This window comes from Artemia franciscana, chromosome 9, assembly GCF_032884065.1.
Source record: "Artemia franciscana chromosome 9, ASM3288406v1, whole genome shotgun sequence".
Lineage (NCBI taxonomy): Eukaryota > Metazoa > Arthropoda > Branchiopoda > Anostraca > Artemiidae > Artemia > Artemia franciscana.
In genome coordinates, this window is record NC_088871.1 from 7,053,120 (window position 1) to 7,070,830 (window position 17,711).

At 33.7% G+C, this 17,711-nt stretch overlaps 2 protein-coding genes across 4 annotated transcripts in view; one reads left to right on the top strand and one right to left on the bottom strand.

Moving 5' to 3' along the window:
• Window positions 1–17,711, bottom strand: part of LOC136030947 (peptidyl-prolyl cis-trans isomerase G-like) — a 155,591-nt gene that overhangs the window by 98,420 nt on the left and 39,460 nt on the right. The window contains exons 2-3 of one of the 2 annotated variants that reach the window (XM_065710068.1): window positions 16,552–16,685; window positions 5,718–5,851 (exon numbers count right to left, since the gene is read on the bottom strand). The gene's annotated coding sequence lies outside the window, so the exon portion shown is untranslated. The remainder of the gene's footprint in view (window positions 1–5,717; window positions 5,852–16,551; window positions 16,686–17,711) is intronic. The other variant, XM_065710069.1, reaches the window with a different exon arrangement.
• The window catches only part of LOC136030948 (CUGBP Elav-like family member 3-A), a 240,021-nt gene that overhangs the window by 13,682 nt on the left and 208,628 nt on the right, over window positions 1–17,711 (top strand). The gene's annotated exons all lie outside the window — the stretch shown is intronic.

Below are 17,711 nucleotides of genomic sequence, written 5' to 3' on the forward strand. Positions count from 1 at the left end.
AGGGGGCAAAAAAGTTTTTAAATTGATGCCCTTGGTACGCTTATCTTCTATGCAATATCTTTCCAGCCTACCGTTATTGAATTTAAAGCTAATTTCCTTAAAAACCGAAGGTATTCTACCGCTATTTACCGGCATTAACCGGTTTTTACAGGTATTTACCGGTTTTTACTGGTATTTACCGATAAAACAGTTGTTTAGCTTAAAATCCTATATTATTCTTGAAATGTTCGTGTTAAACACATTTTGTGAGAACTGAAATCTGAAAGGGCATTACTACCTCAGCACTGAAAAAAAAGACGAAGTTTCGTCTAGAAATGAATCTTAAGACGCATGCTTAAGCATATTCTTATTTAAGGGACTTTTCCCAAGTTTGCTTTCTATCCTGTAAAGCCTTAAAAAGTCAACGTAAAAATTGTCTACATCATAGGATGGGAATTGTAACTTACTCGACTATAAAGAAAGAGATAACATGCACAGGGTGTTCCGTTACAAAAAGGAGAATAATAAATGAAAACACGAGCAAAAACCTACAGAAACAAAAGAAATTCACTACCACTATGCATATAATTTTTATTTTTAAACTTATCTTCTCTTATCCTGTCGATTCTCTATTTTACCAAAAAATCTCTCTGTGAGGTGACTGCCACACTTAAATGCCCCCCCCCCTCTGTCTTAATATCTAGCTGGTAATACATTTTAAATATAAACAAAAGAAGACGAGATGCTGATAATCAAACAGTTCGTGGTAGCGAACCGTAAGTAAGGAGCGACCCGGCTCAATAGTAACCGAAACTCAAAAATACAAAATTTTGATATTAATAGATATATTAAAAGAAATAGATTTTTTTTACTGATTTTCGATATATAAGTTATATTAGGTTTAGTTATACCCATCAAAGGTTTCGAGCCTGAGAAAATTTGCCTGATTTTCATAAAAAGGGGAAAGACCCCCTAAAATTCATATAATCTTAATAAAAATTGCAAAATCAGATTCAGCGTATAGGAGGACCCACTGTAGAGGTTTCAAGTTTCTAACTCCAACCTGTAAAAATGTTTAATTTTGCACTTTTTGTTAGAAGAAAGATCACGGATGTATGTGTTTTTTTTTCCATAGATGATCTATCAATCCAGTGGGACTATAGCATCGGAAGACGGCTCATTCTAACGTAAATTAAACGTTCTAGTGCTCTTTTTAAGTGATCAAATATTGGAGGGCAACTAGGCCCCCTCTCACTCTACTTTTGTCCCAAAGTCGTCCGATCATAATTCTGAGGTTGCTATCTTGCTCAGTATAGTTGAAAGGCCTAATAACTATGTTTTTGGAGATAGCATGACCCCCTCCCCCCAGCTTCTGGAGAAAGGTGTTTAAGTTATAAAATTTGCTCATTGCTTACGTATATTATTTATATAGTATTAGTATTTTGGGAATTAGGCATACATTTTTCGGGCGAGGAAGGAAGGACGAATTTTTTGCTGGGGAAACTTTGCATGGGGAGACTTTTCCATGGAGAGAGAATTTTTCAGGAGCTTAACTTTTCAGGAGAAATTGTATACTGGGAGAGTTTGCCAGAATTCCTATACGAAATTTCTTTAGACGTCTTGCTTTCTCTTTACTGACACAATTTTATGCGTGGAAGTGTTAAGGGTAATTGTCCGGGGTAAATTTTCACCAAGATTGTATTGTCCAGAAGATATTTTCATGGGAAGGGAGTTTTTCCGGAGAGGTGGAGCCAGATTTCCTCGCGTTATTTAAAAAATGACCAGAAATTTAAAATAAAAACCCTTTTTCAACTGAAAGTAAGAAGCAATACTAAAACTTAAAATGAACAGAAATTATTACGTATATGAAAAGGGCTGCCCATTCTCAACACCTGGTTCTTTACGCCAAATTTTAAATTTTGTATTAACTCTTAAAAATGACTCCTGAAACACAAGGGTCGTTTAAATTAGAACAATTAAATAAACTACAAGTTTTTTTTAACTGAAAGTAAGGAGCGACATTAAAACTTAAAACGAACAGAAATTACTTCGTATATGAAAGGGGCTGCTTCCTCATCAACGCCCCGCTCTTTACGCTATTAAATAAAAAAAACAAGTTTTTTTAACTGAAAGTAAGGAGCGACATTAAAACTTAAAACGCACAGAAATTACTTCGTATATGAAAGAGGCTGCTTCCTCATCAACGCCCCGCTCTTTACGCTAAAGTTTGACTCTTTCTCTCAATTCTTCTTTCTAAAACAGTAAAAAACTTTAGCGTAAAGAGCGGGGCGTTGATGAGGAAGCAGCCTCTTTCATATACGAAGTAATTTCTGTGCGTTTTAAGTTTTGATGTCACTCCTTACTTTCAGTTGAAAAAACTTGTTTTTTTTATTTAATTTCTGAACGTTTTTGAATCAATGCATGTTTTGATTTTGGCTCTCCGCAGAGGAATGATCAAAACGAAATTTGCATATTTTTTTTTTGGCTCAATGGCTTTCTCATAATTTTGATCGAATGATTTTGAGAAAAAAAGAGCGGGGGACGAAGCCTAGTTGCCCCCCGATTTTTTGGTTAATTAAAAAGGCAACTAGAACTTTTAATTTTTTACGAATCTTTTTATTGGTAAAAGATTTACGTAACTTATAAATTAGCTTACGTAAAGAACTTTTGTATTCTCATGTTTTTATTACATATATGAGGGGATTCACCCCATCGTCAGTACCTCGCTCTTTACACTAAAGCTTAAATTTTATCCCAATTCATTAAGAATGACCCCCTGAATCACAAAAGCCGTAGAATAAGTAGTTGAAATTACCGAAAATACTTTAGCGTAAAGAGCGAGGTATTAGAAGGAGGTGATCCCCTCATATGGGTAATAATTTCTCTTTGTTTTAAGTTTTATTGCTGTTCCTTACTTCCAGCTGAAAAAGCTTTTTCACTTTTATTTTTTAATTGTTTTTTTTTTTAATAATGCTAGTAAATCCTGCTCTCCCTTCATGGAAATTTTCTTCTCCCATTACAAATCCTCGAAGGAAAGTTCCCCCAGCATATCCCCCTCTTCTCAACCCCTCCCCCAAACCAAAAAAATCCTCCTGAAAACGCCTGTATACTTCCCAATAACCATTACTATATGTAAGCACAGGTCAAAGTTTGTAACTTGTTGCCCCTCCCACGGGGACTGTGGGGGAGTAAGTCGTCCCCAAAGACATAGTTATAAGGTTTTTCGACTACGCTGAATAAAATGGCTATCTCAGAATTTTGATCCGTTGACTTTGGGAAAATAATTAGCGTGGGAGGGGGCCTAGGTGCCCTCCAATTTTTTTGGTCACTTAAAAAGGGCACTAGAACTTTTCATTTCCGTTAGAATGAGCCCTCTTGCAACATTCTAGGACAACTGGGTCGATACGATCACCCCTGGGGAAAAAAAAACAACAAAAAAACAAATAAACACGCATCCGTGATCTGCCTTCTGGCAAAAAATGCAAAATTCCACATTTTTGTAGATAGGAGCTCGAAACTTCTACAGTAGGGTTCTCTGATACGCTGAATCTGATGGTGTGATTTTCGTTAAGATTCTATGACTTTTAGGGGGCGTTTCCCCCTATTTTCTAAAATAACGCAAATTTTCTCAGGCTCGTAACTTTTGATGGGTAAGACTAAACTTGATGAAACTTATATATTTAAAACCAGCATTAAAATGCGATTCTTTTGATGTAGCTATTGGTATCAAAATTCCATTTTTTAGAGTTTTGGTTACTATTGAGCCGGGTCGCTCCTTACTACAGTTCGTTACCACGAACTGTTTGAAAGTTTGACTCTTTCTCTCAACTCTTCTTTTTAAAACAGTAAAACCTTTAGCATAAAAAGAGCGGGGCGTTGATGAGGAAGCAGCCCCTTTCATATAAGAAGTAATTTCTGTTCGTTTTAAGTTTTAATGTCGCTCCTTACTTTCAGTTAAAAAACTTGTTTTTTTTATTTAATTTCTGAACGTTTTTGAATCAATGCATATTTTTATGTTGGCTCTCCGGAGAGGAATAATTAAAACGAAATTTGCATATTTATTTTTTTTGGCTAAATGGCTTTCTCATAATTTTGATCGAATGATTTTGAAAAAAAAGAGTGGGAGAGGAAGCCTAGCTGCCCTCCGATTTTTTGGTTAATTAAAAAGGCAACTAGAACTTTTAATTTGTTACGAATCTTTTTATTACTAAAAGATATACGTGACTTATAAATTAGCTTACGTAAAGAACATTTGTATTCTTATTTTTTTATTACATATATGAGGGGGTTTGCCCTCTTGTCAATACCTCGCTCTTTACACTAAAGCTTAAATTTTGTCCCAATTCATTAAGAATGACCCCTGAATCACAAAAGCCGTAGAATAAATAGTTGAAATTACTAAAAACACTTTTGCGTAAAGATCGAGGTACTAGGAGGAGGTGAGCCCCTCATATGGGTAATAATTTATGTTCGTTTTAAGTTTTAGTGCTGCTCCTTACTTCCAGCTGGAAAAAACTTTTTCATATTTATTTTTTCATTTTTTTTAAATAATGCTAGTAAATCCTGCGCTCCCTTCCTGGGAATTTTCTTCCCCCATGACAAATTTCTCGATGGAAAGTCACCCCAGTATATCCCCCTCTTCTCAACCCCTCCCCCAACCAAGAAATCCTCCTGAAAACGCCTATACACTTTCCAATAACCATTACTATATGTAAGCCCTGGTCAAAGTTTGTACTTGTAGCCCCTCCCATGGAGACTCTGGAGGAGTAAGCCGTCTCCAAAGACATAGTTATAAGGTTTTTCGACTGCGCTGAATAAAATGACTATCTCAGAATTTTGATCCAATGACTTTGGAAAAATAATTAGCGTGGGAGGGGGCCTAGGTGCCCTCCAATTTTTTGGCCACTTAATAAGGCCACTAGTTTGGCCACTAGAACTTTTCATTTCCGTTAGAATTAACCCTCTCGCAACATTCTAGGACAACTGGGTCGATATGATCACCCTGGAAAAAAAAACAAAAAACAAACAAACCAACACGCATCCGTGATCTGCCTTCTGATAATAATACAAAATTCCACATTTTTGTAGATAGGAGCTTGAAACTTCTACAGTAGTGTTCTCTGATACGCTGAATCTAATGGTGTGATTTTCGTTAAGATTCCATAACTTTTAAGGGTTGTTTCCCCCTATTTCCTAAAATAATGCAAATTTTCTCAGGCTCGTAACTTTTGATTGGTAGGACTTAGGACTAAATTTGATGAAACTTATATATTTAAAATCAGCATTAAAATGGAATTCTTTTGATGTAGCTATTGACATCAAAATTCCATTTTTTAGAGTTTTGGTTACTATTGAGCCGGGTCGCTCCTTACTACAGTTCGTTACCACGAACTGTTTGATAAGTAATTTTTTAAAAAATTCAAAAACATTTTAGCGTGAAGAGCAAGGTGTTGAGGAGGAGGTATCCCCCCTCTTATGCATAATGATTGCTGTTCGTTTTAAGTTTTAATACTGCTCATTACTTTCAGTTGAAAAAACTTTGTTTTTTTTATATTTAATTTTGGTAAAGATTTGGTGGTAGATTCGTTGGTATTATATATAAGAGAATTTTAATAAAAAGCAATGAAAGAGCAGAATTATTTTATTACTTTTTGCTTTAAACTGCATTTAGGAGCTAATTAACCCTAGAATTAGGCGTGACTTAATTTAATTTTTTATATGTCTTAAATTAAGATTACCTTATAACAGCGGCTGGTTGGATTGCCTCAAGTTAAAATGGCATGTCTTCTGTTGTGTGATTTACTTTAGTTCTGCAATGCTAATAATTAGCGTTAATTTAAGCCGTTTCCTATTCTTCCCTTTGAGCCCAAATCTGAAAGAGTTTATCATTAGTCGAAGTATTCAAGAAGCACGTGCATTGTTGGTTTCAATTTTGATGGATCAGTAGAACTTGCTGATTCAAAAAAACAAAAAAGGGGTGGGCTTTATGAAAAAATATAGGTATTTGGAACTGAATTTATGAAAATATAAGTTTTAGGGGAGCAGGCCCATAAGGAGGCGTGAAAACCTGACGGTAAACTATATCAGGATTTTCTATGTTTCCTGCGAACTTTAGCCTGCACGCTTATCCCCCTCCCACGTTTGGCCCGAAGGACTTTTGCAGAAAAACTAAGGAAAATTTTGTCTCAAAATGCTCAAAATTTGCCCTTTATATTGCCATCCCTCCCTCAGAAAGTCATCTGAAACGCAGGAATTTGTTCAAGGGAAGGCGGCAAAAACAGAAAAAAAAAAACACAAAATAGACGAATGTGAAAAGCTTGAGATTTTTTTTTTGGGATAAGGGCATAGATAAAAAAAGGTAAAAAAAAATAAAAAAATAAAAAATCGTATGATATACAAAATCACAGAAACAATCGTAACAGTTTCAGTATTGCGGAGGGGGGCTAAGGCAACGTCAATTTTTAACATTTTTTAGACGATGTTTAAATTTATAATAAAACACAAGATTTTTCAAGTTGTGTGAAAAATAAGTAAAAAGTTAGGAAGAATCGGAGCAACTGGAAAGACACTTTTCATTATCTTTTGCAGGAGTTTTAGCTGAAGAGTCCCTTCCATTTCACTTTTTGGAACAAATTCCTCAAATATTTTTGAAGCCTTCTCAAATCATATTTTATGCGTTGTGATTTATTAAATGTCATGTGCATAATGTGAAAGTTTTTTAATCTGAATTCTATAAGAATCAACACAGCATCGAAGTATTTCATTAATTTTCCGTTTATACCGTTTCCATTTTTCCCATTTTTTGGAATTCCGTTTTTTTCGTTTTTCCGTTTTGGTCATTTCCGTTTTTTGGAAGTCATGAAACTGACATTTATAGAATAAATGAAAGTTAGTGAAAATAATAGTGTAAAATTTTGGAATAAAAATTTTATAGCTTTGGGGTTTTCATAGCGTACTAACCCAAAATTGTGAGTCACATTCTCTGCTTTGGTGACACTGTGCTTAATATAGTATATCACAAGTTTTGAACTTGAAGATTAAACAGTAAAAAGTTGATATATTTGATTTATAGACTGTCAAAGGCTTTTTTCTGTATATTTATTAATGTCAAATCGAAGTAACAAATAAAAACCAATAAAAAGGAAATTTAACTAAGTCCAGAGTCGTACACAATCGGTTATTTGTCGCTAAATTTGGTAGTTCTTTTCCTGTTTTGGTAATTTTAGGGGATTTGTAATACTAATTGACTCTATGCTAATTTGCTCTTTGATTATCATGCACACACCTAGAGCTAAAAATATTTTTGATTTTGGTTAATTGGTTCTACTTATATAATTTTCTGGGAATTCGCAAGAGAATTTGGTGAGAAAAGGCAAAAACTGGTTAATTTCTTTTTTTTTCTGTTCGACAGACTAAGTCTAAAGACTCAGTTATCACTAATATACTTTTCAAGAAAAACCTGAAGAATTCCATAAGATGTAAATATTTTGAGAAAAAATTATATAGGCCACTGTGTTTATTTCGAAAAATAAAAATATACATTATTTACCGGCAGTCAATCAGCTTCAGAGCCTAGTCTCAAAGATTGTATAGTCCTCTTTGAACGTTGATTTCTAGCATTCAGCACTCTTACTTTTATTGAATATATTGAATTTTATTTGAGTTCTATTGAATTTTTATTGAATATTTTAATGAGATATTTAATTTTGAATGAACTCTTATTGAATTTTATTGAATATTTTATTGAATTCAATGTTGAAATGTCTACAGCGGATATCTTGTTCATTTTATTGAACATCTTGCGCACCGTATATCTACAAAAATAAACCGAAGATAAATTTTAAAGGAGCATCGAAAAACAAATTCCTTTTTTTTACAAAAATAACTAGAAATCCAAGGTAGAAGAATAAAAAAAGGTGGCGAATCACTTGGGGTGGCGATTCATCAGCTTAGAATTCAATTGTGGAAAGACTCCAGGGGCCAACTTGAAGGTGCTCGAAATTTATTTGTCGCGTTTATGAGAGCCTTCAAAGTTATATGTCGTTTTTCAACGTCTGAAATATATTTTAATGGGCTGTATCATATCCATTCAGAATTGCTTATTTTCAGTTTGAAAATTAAATAGAATACATTGAAATTTCAGGTAGATTTTCATTTTCATCAAAAATTAAAAATTATAAAACTCGATTTTTCTCCTCCTGAAGGAATTGAAGTTTACTGCCATGCAAAAGGGAGGCTATTTTGCCCTAGATTCATTCATATTTTGAAAATACCTTTTATTAGGCAGTTTTTTTTGAAAAAATATTACCCCTGCCCCTTATATTTGGGAAAAATAAATTTTGATCCCTCTTGCATTTCTTTGAATTGAAGGCATTGAGGATATGGCAAGGGACTTCCCACTTGAGTACATCCATATCCGGAAAAGTTTTAAAAATCACGACTGAAAACTACAATGTCATCCTCCCACCCCCTTCCCCAGAGAAGAGATCTCCAGATTTCTCCCCAAGGGCTAAACGTTTATCCAAATATGTACAACATTAAGTCAAAATGGTTTGGTATATTCTTTACTAGAGACGTCAATTGGAGAGGAGGTGTGTTGGAGGGCCTAGATTTTTCTTGATCCCTCCTTAGGCTTGAAATTCATCTTTTTTAGTATCTTCCTTTATAAAATATTTCCCTCCTTATATACTTATGAATAACCTGCCCTTTAACAAACTATGTGCTATTTTACTTAAGATTCAGAACATTCGGGAATTAATCTCAACACTCTAATGCCAGGGATGTTTCCAAGTTCCACTTTTTGTTTAACCCCATAAATTACAGTTCATTAAGTTTGAATAGTTCTGAAGCAATAAGCTGGAAGTTGCCAGTACCCTTAGAACCAAGCCAAATGAGGGGAAACAACAAAAGATCTTATTTCCCAAAACGGTATCACCGTTAATATAAAAAATAGATTGATACGAAGCGGAATCTGTGATGAGATATTGTTTTTCCTATTAGTCTTTATTCCTTTAAAGCTCCCACTGAAAGGTTTTAAATAAGCGCAGATTTCAGAAATAAAACCACTTTTGGTGATAGCACAGGGTTTTCACTTTTTTTGCATTTAAATTTACAAAAGAACCCAAAAGAAGATGGTATCCTATTACTGAAACATGCTGGATATTTCTAAAATAAGTGGCTTCTATTGTGCTGTAATTAGAGTTTTCTTTTCTTCTGAATTTCGTTTTGCACTGCTTTAACTCATCAATGTAAAACTTATTAAAGTTCCTTATTCTACAATGTAAAACTACTTTTCCCTTTGCTTCTCACACTTCTTGGATCTTTTGCACTTCTTCAACTCATTCAGAGTTCCTTATTCTACAATGTAAAGCTACTTTTCACTTTGCTTTTCACACTTCTTAGATCTTTTGCACTACTTTAACTCATTCGGAGTCCTTTATTCTACAATGTAAACCTAGTTTTCACTTTGCTTCTCACACTCCTTAGACCTTTTGCACTGCTTTAACTCATTAGGAGTTCCTTATTCTACAATGTAAAGCTACTTTTCCCTTTGCTTCTCACACTTCTTAGATCTTTTTCACTTCTTTAACTCATTCAGAGTTCCTTATTCTACAATGTAAAGCTACTTTTCACTTTGTTTCTCTTACTTCTTAGATATTTTGCAATGCTTTAACTCATTCGAAGTTCCTTATTCTACAATGTAAAATTACTTTTCACTTTCCTTCTCACACTTCTTGGATCTTTTGCACTACTTTAACTCATTCGGAGTCCTTTATTCTACAATTTAAACCTAGTTTTCACTTTGCTTCTCACACTTCTTAGATCTTTTGCACTGCTTTAACTCATTAGGAGTTCCTTATTCTACAATGTAAAACTACTTTTCCCTTTGCTTCTCACACTTCTTGGATCTTTTGCACTTCTTTAACTCATTCGGAGTTCCTTATTCTACAATGTAAAGCTACTTTTCACTTTGCTTCTCACACTTCTTAGATCTTTTGCAATGCTTTAACTCATTTGGAGTTCTTTATTCTACAATTTAAAGCTACTGTTCACTTTGCTTCTCACACTTCTTAGATCTTTTGCAATGCTTTAACTCATTCGGAGTTCCTTATTCTACAATGTAAAGCTACTTTTCACTTTGCTTCTCACACTTCTTAGATCTTTTGAGCAAAGTAAAAAGGTATGCAGATCTTCATTAGGTGAGATTCAGAGAAGTAATGTTCATAGCTCAGAGCTAGGTGCTACACATCATGGATCCTAGGCAGGGTTTGTGCTCAAGACTGTGTCCAAGGGAGGTTTCAGGCCGTTTTGGAGGAGGGATGGCTCAAATATAATTTTTTATTGCCTATTATACAACCAAAAATATTACCAAACGTTCCGGGGGTGGCGGGTTGAAAAATCCGATTTGTCACTGCTTTGATTTTTCACAAAATTGTTGTAGCCTTTGCTTAGTTATTTGTTTCTTTCTAGAATTGTCCTTATCATGTCTTTATTTATTATTTTCACTTTCAGACTGTTCTTTGTGCAGTTTTGTTTTAATTATATATAAATTTCTGTCTATATGCTACCCACATTTACAATTTTCGATAAGCGTATGCTGTACGGGAATCATACGGTTTAAGCTCTGTCGCTCGAATTTTTGAGAATTTGGACTTTTCTCTATTCCATTGAATTTCCATGACACTCAATGTTAAAAATAGGGAACCACAACTAAAATTTTTCCCATTCCAAGAATGAGATATCTTAAATTTTGAAACTTATTCAGCAGCCCTTAGTAGCTCATTTTTTTTATGTTATTTTAAAAAAGGATTTATTAGTGAGCAATGTTCACGGGGAAAAGTTGGAGATTTGAGCCACATATTAAAGTACAAAATATAATTTTCAAATTCCTTCTGTTAAATTATTTAACCATTATTTAATTGGTAAAATGAACAAGGTATTTTTCATAGCTGACCCTCTCCAGAAGTGACTCGATCTTCCTAAATCGATATCCTGTGTGCAGACCAACTTACTAAGCATAAAAAAAACATGTTTTTTTTTAACTGACATTAAGGAGCAACGTTAAAACTCGAAATGAACAGAATTTGTTCCATACATGAAGGGTTACTCCTTCCTCAAGACCTTGCTCTTTACGCTAAGGCTGTTAGCACTTTTAAAAAGTTTTTTTATTCTAAAGGCCCCTGTGTTTCAGTAGCCGTTCTTAAAATTGGGACACACAGTCAATCTTTAGCGTAAAGAGCTAGGTATTGAAAAGTGGGCAACCCTTCATATGCGGAATACTTTCTGTTGTTTTTTAGTTGTAATGTTGCTCTTATTTTTGGTTAAAATTTTTTATATTTAATTTCTGTTCGTTTTTTAAATTATGCAAGTAAACTTGGCTCAGCCTCCATGAAATATATCTCCCCCATCACGGGAAACTCCTCCGTTAAAATTTTATCCAACGTAAAGTACATTCCTCCGTTAAGTTCCCTCCAGACAGTTCCATCCTCCCTGAAAGTCTTCCCTCTTCGTAAAATTTATTGCCAACAATTCAGCCTGAAAAATTATCCTTACCATACTTTCATTTGAAAAAGACTTTAACCTCTAATTTGTATTTCGAGCTTTCCGGAAATCCCCCCTTCCGTATTTTTTTTTTCCAAAACTCAAAACGCTCAGAAGATCTCCACGTGCAAAATTGAACTGACAAAGATAATGCAACAAGAATTTCGAATAGGAATTCTGACAAATACCCCTGTGTAAAATTTTTCCTGGAATTCCCCCCCAGATACTCCCTCCCCAAGGAAGAGATTCCTTTCCGAAAACTGTCTGTATACTTCTCAATAACAAATACTATACATAAACAAGGGGCATAACTTACAGTACTCTCCCCACGGACTGTGGAGGGGGGTATTTTACATAGTTATTTGATCTTTCAACTACAGTGAGCAAGATGGCTATCTCAAACTCTTGATCAGATAGCATTGGGAAATAAATGGGCGTGGGAAGGGGCCAGTTGTCTTCCAATCTTTTTTGTCACTTAAAAAGGGCACTAAAATCTTCGATTTTTGTTCAAATACGCCCTCTCCCGAACTTTTACGACTATTGTTTCAATACAATCACCCCTGGAAAAAAAACACGTATCCGCGAATTGTCTTCTGGCAAAAATAGCAAAATTCCACATTTGTGCTCGAATTCCAAAAGTAAGATCTAGAAGGACTGACAATATTTAGGAGTATTTTTGGAAAAAGATGATTCCTCAACTTTTAAATTTATCTTTATTTTAAAAATCATCTATATACATATATATATATATATATATATATATATATATTTATTACTGCCCGCTTAAATGTACAGAAAGAAAATGTAAGAGAAAAGTGCAAAATAAACAAAAAAGAAAAGCCTATTCTACATTTATTTTCGATAGAGGCACTTTTTTCACACAAGTCATTGAGTCAGAGTACATTGAGTTCAATAAGAAATTGCTCTGAAGTTTTCCATTCTAAATCGATCACTTTCGTGATGGATCGAGAAACCCTTTTATGGATAAAATCTCTGCAATTACAAAACCGTAGTAGAAATCCCAGTAAAAGATTTCAAATTCTAGTTATGTGCTTCGTATTTCCCAACATTCGATGACCGACAATATTTCCCAAAGAAATGATATATACCGAATTTCCATACACATAGCGTATCAACGCCTACAGACTGCTTAAGTCAACAAATAAGTAGTTGACCAACTTGTTCTGACAACTTTCCCCGTTATTTTCAGTTAATGACAAATAACTTGTTGATCATCAAAGAAAAAGTTTAACTGGTCAAAGCTGTGCCACTAGAAATGATGGTTTTTGTTTTCAAGTAAATAAAAAAAACAAGTTTTTTTAAATGAAAGTAAGGAGCGACATTAAAAATTAAAACGAACAGAAATTACTCCGTATATTAAAGGGGCTTTTAACTCCTCAACGCCCCGCTCTTTACGCTAAAGTTTGACTCTTTCTGTTAACTTTACTTTTTAAAACAGTAAAAAACTTTAGCATAAAGAGCGGAGCGTTGAGGAGGTAAAAGCCCCTTTAATATACGGAGTAATTTTTGTTCCTTTCCTCTGTTCCTATTCCTCTGTACAGGGTGACTAAGAGACGAAGATTCTCTTATAGAAATTACATAAAAAAAATAGTTTTTTTTAACTGAAAGTAAGGAGCGACATTAAAACTTAAAACGAACAGAAATTACTCCGTATATGAAGAGGTTGTCCTCTCCGCAATCCCTCGCTCTTTACGCTAAAGCTTTTAATTGTTTTAAAAAGCAGAATTGTGGCAAAGAGTCAAACTTTAGCGTAAAGAGCGAGGGATTGCGGAGGGGACAACCCATTTCATATACGGAGTAATTTCTGTTCGTTTTAAGTTTTAATGTCGCTCCTTACTTTCAGTTAAAAAAACTAGTTTTTTTTATGTAATATCTGAATGTTTTTGAATTAATGCATGTTTGATTTTGGCTCTCCATACATAAATTATTAAAATGAAATTTGCATATTAATTCCTTTTTTGGCTAAATGGCTTTCTCTTAGTTTTGATCAGACGATTTTGAGAAATAAGGGATGGGGAAGGAGGCCTAGTTGCCATGTAATTTTTCGGTTACATAAAAAGGCAACTATAAATTTTAATTTTTAATGAATTTTTTTATTAGTAAAAAATACAAGTAACTTAAGAATTAACTTACGTAACAAACTTTTATATTTTTAAATTTTTATTATGTATATGAGGGGGTTTGTACCCTCGTTAATACCTCGTTCTTTACACTAAATCGTAAGTTCTGTCCCAAATCTTTAAGAATGACCCCTGAATCAGAAAGGCTGTAGAATAAATAGTTGAAATTACTAAAAATACTATAGCATAAAGAGCGAGGTACTCCTCCTAAATACCTCGCTCTTTATACTAAAGTATTTTTAGAACCCCTCATATGCGTAATAATCTCTGTTCGTTTTAAGTTTCAATGCTACTCTTTACTTTCAATTGAAAAAAACTTTTCCATGTTTATTTTTTCATTGTTTTTTATAGTAATTTTAGAAAATCCTGCGCCCTTTTCATTGAATTTCTGTTCCCCCATGACATATCTCTCCAAGGAAAGATCTTCTCACATAGCCCCCTCCCCTCAACCCCACCCCCAAAACCCAAAAAAAAATCCACTGAAAACGACTGTACAAGTCCCAATAACCATTATTATATGTAAACACTGGTCGAAGTTTGTAACTTGCAGCTCCTCCCCCAGGGACTGTGGGGGAGTAAGTCATTCCCAAAGACATAGTTATTATGGTTTTTGACTATGTGGAACAAAATGGCTATCTCAAAATTTTGATCTGTTGACTTTGGAGAATAAATGAGCGTGGGAGGGGGCCTAGGTGCCCTCCAAATTTTTCAGTCACTTTAAAAGGGCACTAGAACTTTTCATTTCCGTTAGAATGAGCCCTCTTGCGACATTCTAGGACCACTTGGTCGATACGATGACCCCTGGAGAAAAGAAAAAAAAAAAACAAAACAAAACAAACAAACAAATAAACACGCACCCGTGATTTGTCTTCTGGCAAAAAATACGAAATTCCACATTTTTGTAGATAGGAGCTTGATTACGCTACAGGGTTATCTATTATAAATTATGCTACAGGGTTCTCTGATACGCCGAATGCGATGGTGAGATTTTCGTTATGATTCTGTGACTTTTAAGGAGTGTTTTCCCCTATTTTCTAAAATAAGGCAAATTTTTTCAGGCTCGTAACTTTTGATGACAAAGATTAAATTTGATGAAACTTATATATTTAAAATCAGCATGAAAATCTGATTCTTTTGATGTATATTTTAGCATCAAAATTCCGTTTTTTAGAGTTTCGTTTACTATTGAGCCGGGTCGCTCCTTACTACAGTTCGTTACCACGAACTGTTTGACTTGGGCGTGCTTCTTAAGGACGCTCCACCTGGATAAAAAGTTAAGCTGAAGTCCAAGTCCTCTAGAAAAAATTCTCAGAAAGAGTCTAGTTGTGGTATAAATAACAGAAATGAAACTCTCTTGAAAAGCTGAAAGGGTTCAGGAAAGTTTTGTATATGGTGTCCGGTGCTATCCCAAGCCAAAACGATTTTGCACTTAGGGGCGCGAATTGTGGTGAATATGACAATGTGGAGGGCCACTCCTGAATTTAAAAGACACTAGAGTGCTTACGAATGTATGACAGAGTTGAACGTAGCAGAAACTTGTATATATATATATATATATATATATATATATATATATATATATATATATATATATATATATATATATATATATATATATATATATATATATATATATATATATGTATGTATATATAATATATATATATATATATATATATATATATATGTATATATATATATATATATATATATATATATATATATATATGTATATATATATATATATATATATATATATATATATATATATATATATATATATATATATATATATATATATATATATATATATATATATATATATATATATATATATATATATATATATATATATATATATATATATATATATATATATATATATATATATATATATTCTTCTGGTGTTTTGTTGAAGACGACCCTTAGACATAGGGCCGAAATATCCACTGAATTGAATTCCACTGTCTTAGAGAAATATTTCCCTATTGTTTCTAAGTTGTTTTTGTTTGATATGGAAAGGCAGTGTGGTCTTCGTCGCTATTTAAGTTCTTGGTAGATAATGTATACTGAGAGTCTACAGGAGACTGACCGGTATATTTTCCATTTAACTCTCACGTAATATGTCAAATATGATTTCTCACGACAAGTAGATACAAAAAGCATTTCCCTGTGCCTGGATACCAGCATACAATATTCAGAACAACAAAGAACATAAAAATCCCCTTTGAAAGATCTAGAATCTATTTTTTCATATTTAATGCTATAAATCAATATATCGATTATTTATTTATCTATCAGTCTTTCATAGATGCTCCTAAAGCTGAAAGTCGTGACCAAATAAAAAGGCTTGTCGAGTATTTTTATTAAAGAAATAATCAACATATCTATAAAAACCTTTACTAGAATATGCAGAAACTAGATATGAAAAGTGATGATTCAATCTTAAGGGATTGCATACAGGACCACTTCCAGGTTTTTTTTTGGTGGGGGGTGTACACAAAAAAAATCAAAAACGCATAAAAAATTTTTATATTCATTTTTTTACGCTTTTACGAGCCATACGAATATTTTTTTTAGGGGGAGGGAGGTTCAAAACATATATCCCCCTCCTGTATACGGCCTTGATTGTATGCTTTAACAAGATATGATTGTCGTAGGGTATGGAATGTCTTTCTACAGACAGTACAAATTGTATTGCACAAAAGAGTATTCAAGTTCAAGTTCTATTTATTTTCATAAAATAAGAATAACAAAAACAATATCCCAAAGGGCTCAATGGCCCGTTATTTGGGAAACGGCATACAATAAATAAAGAATCATAAAACTTGTCATAAACATACGAACCAACATCTAAATATAAATATATAAGGAAAAGAAATCAACTCACCGGCAGTCCCCACGAAACAGCGACCCTCACATCACCTTTTAATTATTGATGAGTCAGGCAATCAAACACTGCTTCGTCAGTTCACCTTCAGTCTCATCCCGAAGTAGGATATGAAATTCAAACTTTTACCAAAGCTACATAAAGAAAGAAAATAAAAGATAAGGTCACTCTATATACGATTAACTAAAGAAACAAGTTTTTTTTCAACTAAAACTAAGGAGCAATGTTAACAATAAGACGAACAATAATTGTAAAGTGCATGAGGGGGATTGCCCCTTCCTCAACTTCCGTCCTTTACGCAAAAGTCTTAAAGTTATCTAGAGGTACTTTTCGATTAAATTCAAACGACACTTGTTTGAACAGTTTTAGAGAATTTTGACCAAAATTCGAGCTTTAATGCGAAAAGTGAGGGTTCAGAAAGGGACAGCCCCCTCTTATACAGAATAGTTTATTTTTGTTTTAAGTTTTAATACTACTTCTTACTTTCAATTGAAAATAAATTGCTCTTTATACAACTTCGGACGTTTTTACAAATCATACCAGGAAATTCACCCTCGTGCAAAATTCCCCTTGGAAAATTTCCTACCCATAGAAAACTCGCCCGGGGAAAATCCCTCCTTCCCCGCAGGAAGTCATCACTACGAAGATTTTTGTATATTTCCCATAAAGAAATACTATATCTGAACAACTGGGAAATTGCGTAGCTTATTGTCGATTCCCCAGAGACTTAGTGGGGTCATGGAATCCCCAAAGGCATAGTTGTTAGACCTTTCATCTATGTTGAATTAAATGGCTATCTCAAAATTTTGATCGGATGTGTTTAGGGAAAAGGGACGTTGAATGGTGGCTAGTAGCCCTCGAATCTTTTTGTTTACTTTAAAACGGAACTAGAATTTGTATTTCCGTTAAAATGGGCCCTATGCAGATGTTTTAGGACTTTTATTTCCATACAATAACCCTGGGGAAAAACAACAAAAAACAAAACAGATGAACACGAACTCGTGATCTTTCTTTTGGTCAAAAAAAAAACAAAATTTCATATTTTTTGCGATATTTTTTGGAGCTTAAAACATCTGCAATAAGGTTCTCTATTGTGCTGAATCTGATGTTGTGATTTCCATTAAGATTACTCGACATTTCGTTTTTTCCTCTTTTTAGAA